The sequence below is a fragment of the Carassius auratus genome, chromosome 34 (assembly GCF_003368295.1).
Source record: "Carassius auratus strain Wakin chromosome 34, ASM336829v1, whole genome shotgun sequence".
In the NCBI taxonomy this organism is placed as follows: Eukaryota; Metazoa; Chordata; class Actinopteri; order Cypriniformes; family Cyprinidae; genus Carassius; species Carassius auratus.
In genome coordinates, this window is record NC_039276.1 from 8,838,498 (window position 1) to 8,855,378 (window position 16,881).

A 16,881-nucleotide genomic window follows, 5' to 3' on the forward strand; every position below is an offset into this window, starting at 1 on the left:
GAATTTGCCAGTGGTCCCTTGAATTATTTTGAGAACCAAAGATTATTGAAATGTTGAGTAAACGTTGAATGTCTGAGGGCACTCACACATTCAAATCTCTAGACACCAGATGACACACAAATTGGTGCACTTTAGGGGTTACAAAGGTAGAAACTGAATTTAAAAAAAGAGAAAACAAGCACACTAGAAATGTTAGAACCTGCATCAATGTCAACACAGAAATCCGGTTGCACTGTGACAGAGAAAGAGTAGGTCTGTATGTTTTTTTTTTTTTTTTTTTTTGGTATGAATATGAATGGAGTTAGTCATCCATGCTTTGCTAATGAGACACAGGGAGCAGCCAGAAGACAGAACTAATTAATTATCTGCTATCCTTAATGGATAATAACCTTATGGTGCATATCAGACTTTATAAATATACATGGGAACATGTACATGAACAGAGCACCACCAGACCGGTAAATCAAATGAAAAAACAGAAATATGTACATCAGTTTAAGACCCTGCTGGGCTCTATGAGTGCGATGTCAAGTGTGCATTGCAAATTAATTATATAAGGTAGCATTGCAATACATAATTTTCCTTATTATGGAGTATTTTGGTTCTTGTTTTCCAGTAAGAAAAATAAAATAAAAAAATATCTAAATGGTAGCTATTATGCCACTTTCTAAAATACTTTGTTCTTATTGGTCAATAGTTGTATCCAGTGTTAAGATACTTCACGGTCATCCACGGCAATGCTGTACACTGCCCTTTCAGATAACTAAAACCAGTCACTTATTTTTTCACAGTTTTTCATGTCATTTAATTTACTTTATATAAAAATATGCAAACGCAACGTTTAAACATGTTAGTCCAGAACTTTTATATAGAGTTTCAATATTCTTACCCCAATGGCATTTTTTTTTCTTTTTCAGTTTTTTTTTTTAAACAAATCTAACACAAGTTAGTGAAGGTTTGATTAAGTTTGATTAAACGTTTGAAAAGTTAATTTATTTCAAAAGTTCGTCTGCCCATTCAGTCCTGCTAGATAATGGTAAATCAAGTTGGCTTGCTGTCCTTAAAGGAGGCTTGAACCCAAGGCTCGTCTTGAGCTCAGAGCTAGAACTGAAAGAAATCTAAGAGGAGAAGGGGAGATGGAGGGATGCTGGAGGAATTGATGCTGGGACGGTGCAATGACTGCTGCTTATATACACTTGTAATGATGATTGACAGGACTGAATGAATTGGCTCCTCCTGAACCTATGTTTGGAACATAATTTCAGTCCGCAGTACTTTTGAGTATATTTTGACCTGTTTTAAAATGATATATACAGTTAAAATGATATAAACAGTTAAATTTCTCACTACTAAAGTCTGATTAAAAGTGGAGTTTATTTAGTTCATATACATTTCTTTTCTTTTAAAAGGTGTTTAGACATATCAGCATTGGAGAGAAAGAGATAGAATATTTTTTGCAATGCAGTGATTTCAAAATATTCTGACCTATTTTAAAATGACATTTACAATTCAATTCCTCACTACTGAAGTGTTAAATGGTCATTTCACATTCCAGGCCTAAAGGGTTCTATCACACGGCAATAATAATTCATTGGGTCATTAGTTGCAGGAGCCCCTCAATCACAGCTTTGCCGCTGCTGTCATCATATCCAGCTCTGGACCGTATTTGCTTTAGGTCTAGGGTCCGTGCGGAGGCTAATGGATCCGTGCTGCCATTTCCCACAGGTTTTCCAGAGGTTGTCCTCATTTCTGGGCATCCAGTCATCCCCCGCTATCAGGAATACAACAGCTCATTAGCGTCTCCCTGCTTTTAATGAAGAAATCTGCATATGTTAATTAGATCTGATTGTTGCAGGCGTAGGCTGACTGATGGTATGAGGAAATTGACTGTAATATAGGCTGATATAGTCTGACTCGCAATCATGTTTATGATTATGAAACACATGTTGTCTCCTCCACAAGGCCAGATGCTGGCAGCGTATTGTAACACCGGTTTGTAATAAGCTAGCAGGTGATTTTTATTCTGGTTACTCTTAGTGGCTACACAGATTGCATTTTAGAACCAATAAGGTCTGCTAAATTACATTTGGTCATGACTGCCATATATATGCAAGTTATTGTTATCACTCTTAAGCATAACATTTCTTTGAGATGCATATTTCAGATACAGTTTGATCACGTTTCTATCAAAGTGGTGTGGTAACCTGGTGTAAGAGGTTGCTGGTATGGTTTATGAGTATGGGAGTTGGGCCTATCTTGCGTCTGGTAATTGCTTGGCTGACTCTGTCATTTCCTCGTTCTAAGCAGCACAGTCGATAAATCAAATAAATGAGGCCTTTGGCGAGGTTAGATGTGTTGCACAGTGCAGAGTTCAGTCTTTTCTATTGTCTGAGATTTCTAACAAACACCGTGCCATTGATCTTTTCACAGCACATCAATAACCAACAAAAGGGGAAGAAGTAGTTGTGTTCATACTGCGCAGAAAAGTATACAAAACATTTATTTTTCATTTGTTTCTTTACCGTAAGTGCACTGCAGTTTAGGTGTTTCTCAAAGTTGTTCTGGAAGAGTTAAAGTCTTTTGTGAAGGTTGGTCCAAGAATGCGATAAGAGTGTAATAAAGTTGTTGATAAAGACAGGTTTTTGGACTCACGCTTGTGATTTTCAGTGGAGCATTGGCCGTATGTTCCACTACATTACATGAAAATGGAGATTTCTGACATAAATGGAACATGAAACTGTTAAAGGAGTCCTATTATGCTCTTTTACAAAGTCTTGATTTTGTTTTGGGGGTTTACTAGAACATACTCTCATACTAGGTTGTTCGAAAAACACATGACTTTTCACATATTTTACATTATTACAACATTTCTCTCCCCAGGCATTGAATTGGCCCCTTACCATATAGCCTCCTGTAAGCTCCAGTGTAAATACTGTGTCAAAATCAAACCAATTTGAGCGTGATTTAAACCCGGATGATTGTAACCATTCTAAGCTCGTCTGCTTTGGGAAAGCTAGCGTGTCTCCATGATAACACTCGTTGCGTTCTCTAGTGCAGCTCAACCAGTTCTCATCCCATTCATCAGTATTTGTGATATCACAAATCCCAGTAAATATGCTTTGTAGTCCAAACAAGTCATGTATTGTAGTTTTAAAAAGTGATTTCTATTAAATTAAATATTTCCTTTTGAAGTGGACTTTGAGCTTTGAAACTTTGCAGATCTCTTTTATGCTTAAACTGCAACATTAAATTAACTAAAGTTGAAAAAGTGAAAAAGCATAACAGGGCGGGCGCGGGACTCCAAATATGGACCCATGCAGGACTCTACCCTGTTTCACTTTAGGTGTTTTTGCAAACAGTAACAGGGAATATATATAACTCTAAAACAGACCTAACCACAGGTGACTACTGTCATTTGAACGGTGCTCATGATCCACTCAGAGGTTATCACTGTTATTCTGCTGCTTTCACCGAGTTCCTTTCACATGATGCTTTCTCTATCTACCCCCATCAATTATGCTTTCAGATGCAATTATACTCTCAACCTAAATCATTGCTTTGAATGTCTTCCCAGGGCTAGCAATTCCATGTGGCTTACATGGACATTGAGAGATCTCTCATACATGTGGAAATCATAGCTTCTACTGTAGTCTATTTGTGAAATGTGGTCTTTAGTGAACACTCATCTTAGGCATTTTTTGTTCAGTTCCAGGGACACTCGTGAGCCAGAAATTTGACACTCTAGAGGCCACTTCTGATACATCACCAAGGACCTTGTTGAGACAATAATGTAAGCCTAATTTTACCCTTGAAACCTACTGTACTTATAATTACAATTGATTTAAAAAGATGCAGCTTGCATTTGTGACGACCTGGGTATTCATTGGGGTTTTTTTCCAGTAGAAGACCCATGACTCCCCCTGTAACCTGGTTGCATCCGTGACACCTGTGCCCAATTTCCCTTGCCTCTTTAAGAGAAGCAAGCTCAATGGCAGAGGGCGCGGGTGGCCAACTTGATTGCTTTTCGTTATGATGCTTTTCATTTGATAAGGTTTCTTTTTGCATATTTGTCTTATCTAAATAAAACGTTTCTTTACGAATTGGCTCTCTTATGTCCCAGTTTTTGTTGCGTCCCCTTTTGAGTCACGGGGCGTAACACATTTCATAACATTTCTTTTTGTGCAGTAATGAAGCACTCCTGCTACTGCATGAATCAGCAGACAAAAACATTTTGGAAGTACACCTGTTTCAAAGATTTGATGAGAAGAGCTCAGGGGAACGTAATCAGGTAATTAAATCATAATTTAAACCCAAAATGGGTGGTTAGAAATCTATATGTGCTGTATTAAAAAGTGAATTCTAAATTGCAGTGTCACTGTTAAATTGCATTATAAGCATTGCATTAAATTGATTTCCCAGCTAGAAAAAAAAAAAGAATAAAAAATTGGAAAATAAAAATTTAATAGCAGTTTTGGCCCCTGTATTCCAGCCTAAATTAAACCTTTACCTCAGATTTGCCAATCAGAAACCTTACTAGATGTCAAAGGTTAGATGCCTTGGTGCTCATCAAAAGCAACAAGAAACATCTGCTCCACCTCCATAGTGGGTAGAGATGCCTTTGGGTACCAAATCTTCCATTTTATCTCAGTCTTTGTGAGTGACACAGTCTTGGCACAGCCTCCTCTCTGGCTGCTGTGGGCCATATTTTGGAGGCTGGGTCAGGCATGGGGCAGTCAGTCGTGACAGGCCCACCTGCTCTTGCCTGGGCTGGATGGACGGCACCAGCTGTTTCTGAATGTAGCAAGTCTGGGCAGCCACCTCAATGAAAACCCAGAGCACATCTCAAGCCGTTCCTGCTGACATTCTGCAATTACACACACCCATTAAAAGAGAGGAGGAGAAGAAACAAGGGGTTGCAGGGGAGACAAGGAGAAACAGGAGGCTGCAGTTCCCTTGTGGTCACCCTGACCTCGATCATTATCTAATTTTTAGAGTCATAATTATTCCAGCCTGCTCTTTCCCTTATTTTGTCTGCCCATGTCTTACAAACATCATTGTTGTATCTCTTCATTCATTGTAATATCAAACAGTTTTTTAATACAATTTGTGTAGTAAATCTAATTCCACACTCACAGGAAATGCTTTTTCCTTCAAGTCTGAGGCTTTGAAATAAAAAAAATTCTCTCTTTCCGGTCTCTGGAAGAGTCAGTCAATATTTGGACAGACTGCAACTTTGTGATGTTAGCGCTGAGGGCAATCTTTAGAACAAATCTTATGTGAGTGCTAATTGTTATTAAGGCCATTTAGCTTAATTGATTTTGTGTCTTTTTCATTTACATTTAAATCATAGCATATTTCCCTATGGCTCAATTCAAGAGCATTGTTAATGTGTTGAATGGGAATGTTAATTGGCACCACCAGAAACTCAGGAATATTAATGCGGTATACACACAAATGCAATTTGGTCCAGTTCCGTTTTGAAAGACTGGGCATGCTGTAAGAGGCTGCCCATTATACTCACAAATTACTTCCTGGCCTAGGTTCATATAAGTTTAGCAATAAAGCATGAAGTGGTCACAAAGATTACACAGAAATCTTCAGTTACACAGAACTATATGATCATCAGAACCCAAAATAGTGTTTCCTGATCTTGTGGTTTAGATCATTTAATTTACATTTACTCATTTAGCAGATGCTTTTGTCAAAAGCGACTTACAAATGAGAACAATAGAAGCAATCAAACCAACAAGAGAACAACAACAGAATACAAGTGCCATGACAAGTCTCAGTTAGTAGTACAGAACACATAGCCAGGATTTTTTTTAAGAATATGATAAGTGCTAAGTGAAAAGGTAAGTGCTTTGAGCATTTGACTCCTAACCTTCAGGTTGTGGGTTGGAGTATTGGGCCTGCAATACCATGACTGAGGTGCCCTTGAGCAAGGCACCGAACCCCCAGCTGCTCCCTGGGCACCACAGCACAAATGGCTGCCCACTGCTCTGGGTGTGTGTTTGCAGTGTGTGTGTGTGCACTTTGGATGGGTTAAATGCAGAGCACTTTGTGAGAACTAATGACCCATGATGTTTATGTAGTATTTTTAAAATAGCCTTTTTAGAAAATCTTAACTGGGAACACTTACACCGTGGAACATAATTTGTTTGAGTTAACTGCTTATTATTATTTACAAAAATTCAAAATTAATTTCAGTTAAATTACTGCTTGCTTTTAATTATTCAACAGAAGGTGTTTAAATGTCTTTTGAAAAAGACCATTACTAGTACTATAACGTAGCATTAATTAAATAAGTATGTCAGTTTCCACTGTATGCACAAAAATGAAATGAAAGGTATGGGTATGCTGGCTAACATCTACAAACGATCTACAAAATCTTGCCATTATTTTGTTGCCTTTGTGGTCTAATAAACTATTTTAGGCATTTCATATTTTTCTTTATTGTAATAAATACTTGTCACTGCAAGCATTTGCAGGTTGTGGGAGTAGGCCTAGCTCATGTCTGGTCTCTTCAATAGCCTATTTCAACAGATTAACTTGTAAAATACCTACAAGGCACTTCAACATCATTTATTTATCACTATTTATTTACTTCTTAGTATTTATGTTATATGTTATGTTTTGAAAAATCTGGGGTCTAAAATCTCAATTAGGGCACCAATAGCCTGGGCCGGCCCCAGGTAGTATGAATGAAATTCAGACAAACTACAATTCACCAGCGTCAGTTCCATTGCTTCACTGCCATGAATCCTCTCTCAGGACCTCATGGGATAGTAAACTGTCCATCGAATGCACACCTTAGACACAATCTAGTAGGGAACTCTCTTTTTGACACATTTTTGTTTCACCAACAGCTGTATGCCATATTAGCAAGCCAGTAAAGACAAAAAACGTAATCGGATATTTTCATCAAAAAAGCTCAACTATAATTAATAATCTTCTCTTCCCATTGAAGGGGAATCAACTGTAGGTCCTAATGTTTTTTGTTGCTTTAAAGTTTTTAGGCTGAATAAAACATTTGTACTTGTCATGAAAAAAAATCTGATTTATTTGTCATAGAGGAGTTGTCTTTTGATTTTGCACACTTTGAGTTGGCTGTAGTCATTTGTTGTAGCTTGAAGTGTCAGGTGACTTTGAGGTATTTAGATTTTTGACATTGATTTGTTCTCCTTTAGTGATGCATGATATTGGTGTGCACTTCTCTCAAGTAAACAGAGGGTGAGGGTTTAAGCTAATGGCTGGCTTGAGCTGCGCTTACATTGTGTTTACGGTAATCAAACTGGAGACTTCTTGTACATGTTTAAGGGTGTCTTGAAAATTTAGGGGCATTACAGCTGAAACATTTTATATATAAGAAACAATTTTTTGAATACTTTAGGTTATTTAGGTACTACTTTAGAAAAAGGAAGAGACCCATATTAAGGGAACACAATTCATTGTCAGTTCCCTCACCGCCATCTGAAAACGTCCCTTTAATTCCCCTCTTATGACTGTGTCACTTTAGTGGCAGACCGGTACTGTCTAATGAAATCCTTCCCTTTTTTATGCAGTGTCTGTTATTGACTTGGCTTGTACGAGTGTGTTTAGTTTAACCTTCACAAATTGGTAAGTGGACTGAGAAAGGTTAATTTAGGAATAGCAGAACAGCTAACCATGCATCAGAATTTTCACCTTTAGTGATAATTGCACCAGTAACATTAAGTATTACACACACAAAAAAGAAATATATATATATATATATATATATAATAATAAATGTGTTTAATCTTTTAATTCAGTAATCCAAAATTGTTTTTCTTAGACAATAATTATTAGGCTTGTAGATGAGTGTGTCTAGAGATTCTTCCCTTAAGTGTCACATTTAAATTTGCTTTGTTCTCTGCAGGAGTCTGATGAACTCTTTAAAGGGCAAACCTTTTCTGATTTCTTGCTTCTGTGTTTCTTTAAGCCTAGGGAGCCATGAGCACATACCATCTCAAGTTACCACAGTGACCAGACTTATGGATGAGTGGGTTTCCATGGTGATAGAGCAGAAGACAAACAGCTGGTTACTGTAAGTAAAGTCGGAAATGTTCATTCACCTTGAAGAGACTTAGCAGCAGTTCGAAAGTTAGTGATTTAAAAATGAAACAGCTGTTATTTTACTAATAATTTTCTTTCTTTTTTTCTTTTTTTGTATATAATATTTATTTTGCACTTAGTATCAGTTCTATTGAGCATCATTCTTGGTTACATGTATGTAAGGAACAGTTCCAATAGAATCACCCAGTTCTCTTTTTTTCTCTTTTTGGTCTTTGTTTTTTTTGTTTTTTTTGGCAGCAAATTCATGCAACACACCTCTCATGTCATCACATAACAAAGGCTCTGTTGGATTAGGATGTCAACAGAGTGTGCCGATAAAAGGAATGCACATGGATAAGCCTGCAAGGAAACTATGCCCACGGAATTTACAGGAAGCCCATTCTAACAGCTGTCATTCCAAAAGTTTGAAGCACAGAATCCCAAATGGTTTATAAATGTGGCAAATATATGGAAGAATTATTGTGACATCTGAATGATGTTTTGTCAGCGTCAATACTAGTCAAGAAAATACTCCTGGCAACAGTTATTCATCGCCGCCACAAGACTGCACTGTTAATAAAAGCAGCATGGATTCAGGAAATCAAACCTCTCACGCCCAGTTCTCTCCGTGCTTTGTTAGACAATGTGGTCACTTTCACTCAGATAATGCATCATATTTCAACATTTGTTGATTCACTTTGGCTGGGGATGTTTATGAGCAGCTGTATCCACACCCAGAGAACACACAAATCACTAGAAAGTCACAAGTACTGTAGATTATTGATTTTTGTAGGGGAAAACATTAATTGAACAATACTATAGTTTACAATACAATATTATATTATAGTAAGTTCATTTCAAACAAGGCTACAAATAAGTTGTCCTTCTGAATGATTAATAGTCTCTTCAAATTTAAAATGTATTAAAATGCATGAAATATTTGTAAATCTGTGATTATTTAAATAACTTGAATGTAAGCATCTCAAAGTATGTAAATGCATGATTTTAGGCCAGATGTATAATACAACACTTACTTCTCATGGATCTACAGTATCTCCATCCACTGAGTTGCCATTGATTTGGCAAAGGTTGAAGACCCCTAGTATACAACTTATTACTATTACTGTGGTTCATTTGAACAATAACTGGGTAACAGATCCCATGTTTTGTATGATATATAATACAGGGCTGCAGAAAAATGTTTTATGTTATATTGTGGACCTTCGAAGAAATGGAGGGAAGATTTATGTGGGAAAGTCCATGTCTGCACACTAATATAATAACTGCCAATTTTTATTTTACAAATGCAATGCTTTGACCTCTCAGATCAACATCAGTCAAAATGATGAATACCTGATGAGGACCTGAGAGGTTAAACCATTGCATTTGTAAAATAGATTCTGAGCTTGTGATATCAGTGTTTGGACATCTGTTCCCCACATTTATTTCATCCTTTCTTGCACCTGTACCCAACTTAAGTTGCATTTATTTATATAATATCATTATTTCGCCACATTTGTTTAGCATTTGAAACTTCATTTCAAAGTAACTTACAATCCATTCAATTTCATCAGTATGATTAGTATCTGGGAATCCAATCCATGGCACCGGAGTGGTTAACATCATGCTTTACCAGAATCAAGCAATCTCGCCGAAATCTTTAAATAACAAATGGTGGCATTCCTATTAAAGTTTCTGTTTCATCTCTGGGCTTCCTGCCTTTGTGTGTTTGTGAACGACCTTCCTGCAGCCAAGAAACATATTTCTAAAAAGTATCCCAGGAATTGTTTAGGGAATTGGGCCCATTCAATTGACACGAAACAGGGACAGGTTACAGCTAAGTCATCGCCAACTGCTAAATGTTCGCTGTGTATCTGTTGCTCTGTCATCTTATGTCCTGACAGACATTGAGTGCTCTGGTCTGTGGAGTCTTTTGCACATCTGCCAAAAGGATTTCTATGAGGATGAACACTTCACTAGAATTTGATCTATTTCCTGTTTTATTCTCCAAGCTTTTGTTGACATTTTCTTTGATTTACTTTTATTTTTATTTTTATTTTTTAAGATGAATTGACTTACTGCAGTGTTTTGAGCTTTGATGTTGGAGGGTGAACAGAAATTTTAGCAAAGGGGTAAAAAAACAATTTCGGATTTGAACCAGACTAGAATATTTTCCACTGTGATGACCTACTTTCACTAACACACATGCTGGTATGAGCAATAAGATCACACTTGGCCAGATCTCCATCTGATCCAAACAACAAACAAGTTCCTTTCTGTTTCACTCTGACTGAAAAATGCAATTTTCTAATAAAATTCTCACTCACTTTCTCTTTTCACTTTCTTCTGAAGGCTGAATACTCATTTTGGAGACTCCAAAACATTCCAGCTGGTGGATTGTTAGACCAGTGCAGAGCTGCGAGATCTCACTGGAAAAACAAAAACAAAACAATAAATAAATAAATAAGCAAACCAAGTTTATCGTGTTCTTGGGGAATCTTGCTGCAAAGACAAATGTATTTTCTAGAATTATATAATTTAAACACGAATAATTTAAATGTTTCACACATATAACCATCTACATCAATAAATAAATATCAGTCTGTGGTAAGGGAGGGTTGGGAATGGTAGAAATTTGTAAGGAAAGGGGGCAACAAATAACAATAACAAAAATGATTTATCTATAAATTAAAAAGTAACTTTGCTTACTGTGGCTTAGACACTAAATGTAGCTTTTTGACAATTCATATTATGGTTTTTCATAATTTAATGGGTTATGGAGGTGAAGTACAGTACTAGTGACTTGTATGCATCTGTATTTTGGACAAGTTTGAAAAAAAGCAGCCTAAAACTGCCCATCCTTTTCTGCAACAACAAGCCATTTATAATCTGTGAGCATGTCAACACATTCATGTCTTGTGCCTGTTTTTCTTGGATAATCAGAATCAAGATTACATATCAATGTTTGTGCATCTGCTCTGAAAAATCTTGGCAAGTTTTTTAATTATACCGTGTTATGATATATTGTGCATTGGGTTCAGTTTCTTTTTCTTCTTTTTTCAGGAATCCCCCTGTGAAAATATTCATCTGAAAGGTTACCAAGGTTATCCAGACACATATGGTTTAGTGCTATAAAGGTATAGCAAACGCCTTTTTCTCTAATAATAAAAACTGCATTCAATGTCATTTAAATTTAAGAAATTGCATCATACCGTAAATGTCAATTGTCAATCTACTTAAAAGTGAAGAATAACACCGAAAAATGTAATATTAAAATGTGTGTGGTTGTTGAAAGATGTTTCAGCTTAAAAAAAAAAAAACAGTGCAAAGGGCATGCTTGTTTATATGTCATGACATTGAAGAGTTCCATTTAGGAAGTGAAACGAGAAGTGTGAAAGCTGATAATAATAGATATGAAGCCATGTGTGACAAGTCGAAGACATTTATAGACAAAATTGGGTATTTCCGTTTGCACCTAAACATGAAGGTGAAAGTTCCTCTCAGTAAAGTTAAACGACAGCTTTACCCCAGTCAGTTATGTTATGGTGATGTTTAACACCTACTACACACTTTGACTACACTGGCCTAAAAACAGCAAAGTGAACCAAATACACAGAGTTGGATGCTACTCCCTTACTGTATGTCATTTCCTGATGCATCTCCAAAGTCATGGTGTGTAACCTCCTTGCCCATCACTCTTTGCACTGTCTGCTGCTTATTTTCAACAAGGGCTCCTTTCCCATTTATCATATGTGCTGCTTTTATCCAGTAGTGCCATTGGAGATGGATGAGACTACTTTAACAGTTTACCTCCACCCCAGCTGACAAGAAATATCCTCAAGTCCCTGCCCATTTATTCTAAGGAATAGCCCTTGTTTTAGCATCAGTCCAGTGGTATGCATCACATTGATTACCAATATGTATACGGTATAGAATCTGCCAAATTAGTGTGATGACAGTGTATGTTACGCTTACTGTATATTTAGCATTTTGTCATGGTTAAAGGGATAGTTCATCCCAAAAATTCTCTCATAATTTACTAACCCTCAAGTTGTTCCAAACCTGTTTACATTTCTTCATATTTTGAAGAATTTTTGTAATTAGACAGTTGCTGGTAGCCACTGACTTCCAAAAACATTTGGTTGAGGGTGAGTAAATAATGTCAATTTTCATGTTTGGGTGAACTGACCCTTTAATGCACACAAATTCAAAATATAATCTGGCCTGTGTGTGTGTGTGTGTGTGTGTGTGTGTGTGCCATATATATATATATATATATATATATATATATATATATATATATATATATATATATATTAGTGATGGGTTGTTATAGTATAAAGAGCCGGGAGCTGGCTTGCATATCTGAAGAGCTGACTCTAATTAAAAAAAATATAGCCTATAGAAATTAAATTATTATGTTATAATATTAATGAAATAATGGATGCATTCTATTTTATTTAACATAATTGACTCAAAGAACCAAAGAACTATCAGAAACCACTGCACTTGACCCTAGGTTTAAGAAGTTAGCCTTCAGTGATGCCAGAGCGATTGATGAGGCTCACTCAGCAGCAGGGAGGGACAGCCCCAGCAGTCAGCTGGCTCAGACCCAAGGGCAACAGGAAGCAGAGGGAGCAGAAGCACCAGCAGTAGTGCCACAAAGGGCTTCTATTTGGCTGCTGTTTGATGAGAGAGCAACTGGGAATGCAGCATGAAGAAATCCCTCAGCAGATGCCATTATGGAGGTCTCCATTAATGGAGGTTTCTGAATGCAAATCTCTCATAAAATAAAAAATATGATCAGCATTGTGTGTGTATTCATGCTAGTTATACAAAACACAACTAGTGAGATAGTTCATGCTGGTTATACAACATGCCTAAAAAGAGGAACCAGATTAATCCTTTCAGTTATTTATTTTTCTTCAATATGGGTTCTGTTATGTTGTTCAGATTCCGATTGTATTTGTTTTGTAATGTTGTTGTTTCTATACATTAAAAAGTTGTAATTTAAATGCAAATGTTTAATAGTATTCTTTTTTCATAACAAATCAATTCATTTTTAAAGAAATTAGTGAGACGTTGTGAGTATGAATTCATTTAATAATTTAATTAGAATTGTTTTCACACCTATCATAAAACATTATTGTTTTTTAAAGAGCTGTTTTAAGCCAAACGTGCTGGCTCTTTTCAGTGAGCTGAGTCAAACGAGCCGGCTAATGAAAAAAAAAAGAGCCGAAATGCCCATCACTAACATATATATATATATATATATATATATATATATATATATATATATATATATATATATATATATATTCACACACACACACACTATCAGTTTAAATCTATATTAAAGACCCATCTCTTTAATCTGGTTTACACATAACACACTAACACATTTCTATTATTAAAATCCGTTAAAGGATTTTTAGGCTGCATTAATTAGGAAAACCGGAACCTTGAACACTTCCCATAAAACCAGATGTACTTGCTACATTGTTAGAAGAATGGCAGCTACGCTAATACTGGTCTTTTTCTCTCTTATTCTGAGGTCACCGTCACCAAGACCCATGGGCGTAAGTTTAGGGGGGACGCTAGGTACTAGTCCCTATCAATATTTTGAGATGACCAATTTGTCCCCACCAATATCCTTTGAACTGCTATTTGTATCTTTGCACTGCTATTTGGATCGATTCTAACGGCCACGACGATAGTACAAGAAACGCTGTAATTTGATTGGCGCCGGAGTATCTGACAGGCTACAAGCGCGGGCCGGGACTACTTTTGTGCTTGCACTAGCAGCGAGCTGGTGGTGTGTGTGTGTGTGTGCGCGCGCAAGTTGACGACTGCCAACTGTAAGTTACCAGGGCTGTCTCTGTGCCACATACAAAGGCCAGTAAAAAAAAAATTAAATTCGGTTTTATTCTACTGTGGAAAATAGTATTAACTGGTGATAGTATGTGTTACCTAGGATGATAGAATGCTACGTTTGTAAGTAACTGAATGTCAATCAGCCTGTACCTTAAATTGAAATCTTGCAGTCAACATAAATGTGAGTGTATAAATGTGTATGTTAATAAAACGTTTGGTTGTTCAGCATTACACAGTCTCAGGTTTTTATTTTTATTTTTTGAGAGTGCATTTTTGAGATTATACAGTTATACTAGCTTTTTAGGGACAGTATACAGGATGGTATATCGGGGTCAGGATACAATATAATGAGATGAAGTATATTCATTTCTGTATTGTGATATTCTCGGGGGGGGGGGCGTGTTTCCCAGGGTGTCCCCACCAAAGCTGAGACCAAACCTATGCCCATGCCAAGACCAAAGGAAAAAGATGATCCTTCTGCACAATCTGACTTTCCTGCAGGCTGAAATTGAACTGATCATTTTGTCTGGCAAAAAGAAGAACTGGCCCCCCAACTGAGCCTGGTTTCTCCCAAGGTTTTTTCTCAATTCTGTCACCGATGGAGTTTTGGTTCCTTGTCTCTGTCGCCTCTGGCTTACTTAGTTGGGGACACTTAATTTCCAGCAATATCGTCGAATTAATTGCACAGATACTATTTAAATTGATCTGAGCTGGATGAAGACATCACTGATTTCAATGATGAACTGCCTTTTTGCTTTATAGACACACTATTTTCTTATTTATTGCTGTTCAGTTACTGTCACAATCTGTATTGTTAAAAGAGCTATATAAATAAAGGTGACTTGACTTGACTAAATCCTGACTGGAAATCAGAATCAGAATAATGTTTATTGCCAAGTACTGTATGTATACATGTACGAGGAATTTGTCTGGTTAAATTGGTGCTTGACAAAAACAAAAGTAAAACAAGGATAAATAATAGAACAATAAGATAAGAAATTTTAAAATAAGACAAATAAAAGCTATACAATATAAAATCAGGAGGATAAAAATATAAAATACAAAATAAACAAACATTAACTCTACATTTGTGCAAAATATGTAAAGTGGGTGAGTGCAAATGTTCACAGTTGAAAACCGTACATTCCTGAACATTGTGCAAAAGGTCCATTTTGAACCATATGCTCATCACACTATCCATTTTTCTCATCATTAAACTAGCAAAAGTGGATTCAGACACATCCTAAGTGCACTTGCGCCATGTGCTTTAGACCATGTGCTTAGATTAGTCAAATATGGCCCAAAAACATAAGTCATAAAAAAGCTTTTAGCTTTTCTGGTAAATTTTCTAGAATTGTATTTTTAAAAAGCAGATTTGTGTGTTCTGAAATTTTACAGATGTAAGCTGTAACACAGAAGACCCTTGACCTGGTTTTTGAGTCTGAGTTCTTTTTTAACTTTTTTTAATTAGGTGTGAATTTCTAGTTAATTGGAATACTTGATGCCTTATAACATGAACATTTACATCTCATTTAACCTATAATGTGTTGAATGGATTACCTTTATGATGAGTTTCTTTTTATGGATGCTGTGTACTGCCACCTGCATAAACACTCCTCTTTTCTTTCTTCCATGGAAGAAATAACAGCATAAAACAACAGCATGAGGGTGAGTAAACAAATGTTTTTTTTTTTTTTTTTTTTTTTACTCTGGTCTTTTGGGTCTTTGATAATTATAAACATCCAAGGACCTTTCACCTTTCAAAGCTCAGACATCAGTTTTGAACAATTCCCTTGAACAATCAGACAATGGGTTTCCACTTAAGGCAACTAATGGAGAAGGACATGTTAAAAAGTGTTCTCAGCATCAGCATTCCAAAAGGCTTTCGAGGTTAGGAGAGGTGAGAGTTATTTAGATTGTGAGAGGTTGTATGAGATATAGAGGTATTTAAGGATCGAGGTATGTAGTTAAAACCTGACAGCACAAAGTCCTCTCTGCCCTGAGCGCTCTTAGTAGTGGAGTGACAAAGATGGATGTGGCTTCACTGCAGTGCTAACGTCCTCAGCCTCAGGGCCAGTGCAAAGCAGGAGAACAATCCCATCAACCTCTCCTACAAGAATAGGACTGCCTAAACTGACTTGCATTTGTAAAGTCAAGACCCATACATACTGGCCTTTTAAATGGGTCATGGATTGAGAAATCAAATTTCCCTCGATCTTTTGACATATAAGAGGTCAAAAAACCCTTTATGTTTCGGACATAAAAACCTTCTCATTGGTCTAAAAACAGCTTATATTGCAACCAAGCTGTTAAAGTGACTAGTTTTGATATGTGTCACATTATGACGTCACGGTGCAATGAAAGCCCACCCCTGCAGAAAAAGATCAAATCTTACTTCTACATCACTGCCTCTTTAGCAGTGGAAAACCACAGACATTTGCTTTCCATCTAATCCTAACATTAGAAAAGAGTGGGTCAACTTTATTTTGTAATAAATTTCCAGACTGCGTCAGTAAGAACCTGGTCATTTTGTTTATTTGCTTCACTTCCACCACAGACACAGTTCAATGAAGAATTTTCAGAGAGACTGAAACTAAAAGACTTGTCTTGGATCTCACAGTACTGTTACAACTCACCACACAAGAAACAGTGTTTTTATCATGTGTTGCTATTACTAACAGGTAGTTTGATATGTACCGGACTATTTATGTGATGTCACCTAAAATCACAGCAGCGTCCATCTATAGGTCGTCAAACAAACATGCCGAATTTAACATCATCTACATGAATACTTGAAGTATGAAGCAGCTTAATTTATCCTTTGTAAACTGTAACTGTAATAACTCCAAGTATCTGAACTTATTTGCCACAACCAATGAAATACAAAATGTGTAATACGCACCTTAACAGAACAACACAAGCAGCTTTCTGCAG

At 36.5% G+C, this 16,881-nt stretch overlaps 1 long non-coding RNA gene across 2 annotated transcripts; it reads right to left on the reverse strand.

Annotated features, from left to right (window-relative positions):
• Positions 1 to 273: 273 nt before the first annotated feature.
• LOC113053077 (uncharacterized) lies at positions 274 to 16,267 on the reverse strand. 2 transcript variants are annotated; one of them, XR_003277161.1, is made up of 3 exons: positions 15,508 to 16,267; positions 10,401 to 10,502; positions 274 to 1,771 (listed from the first exon to the last, which is right to left on the reverse strand). It is a non-coding gene; the product is annotated as an uncharacterized LOC113053077 (long non-coding RNA). The 2 variants fall into 2 exon arrangements; XR_003277160.1 differs by having other exon boundaries at positions 274 to 2,715.
• Positions 16,268 to 16,881: the final 614 nt, after the last annotated feature.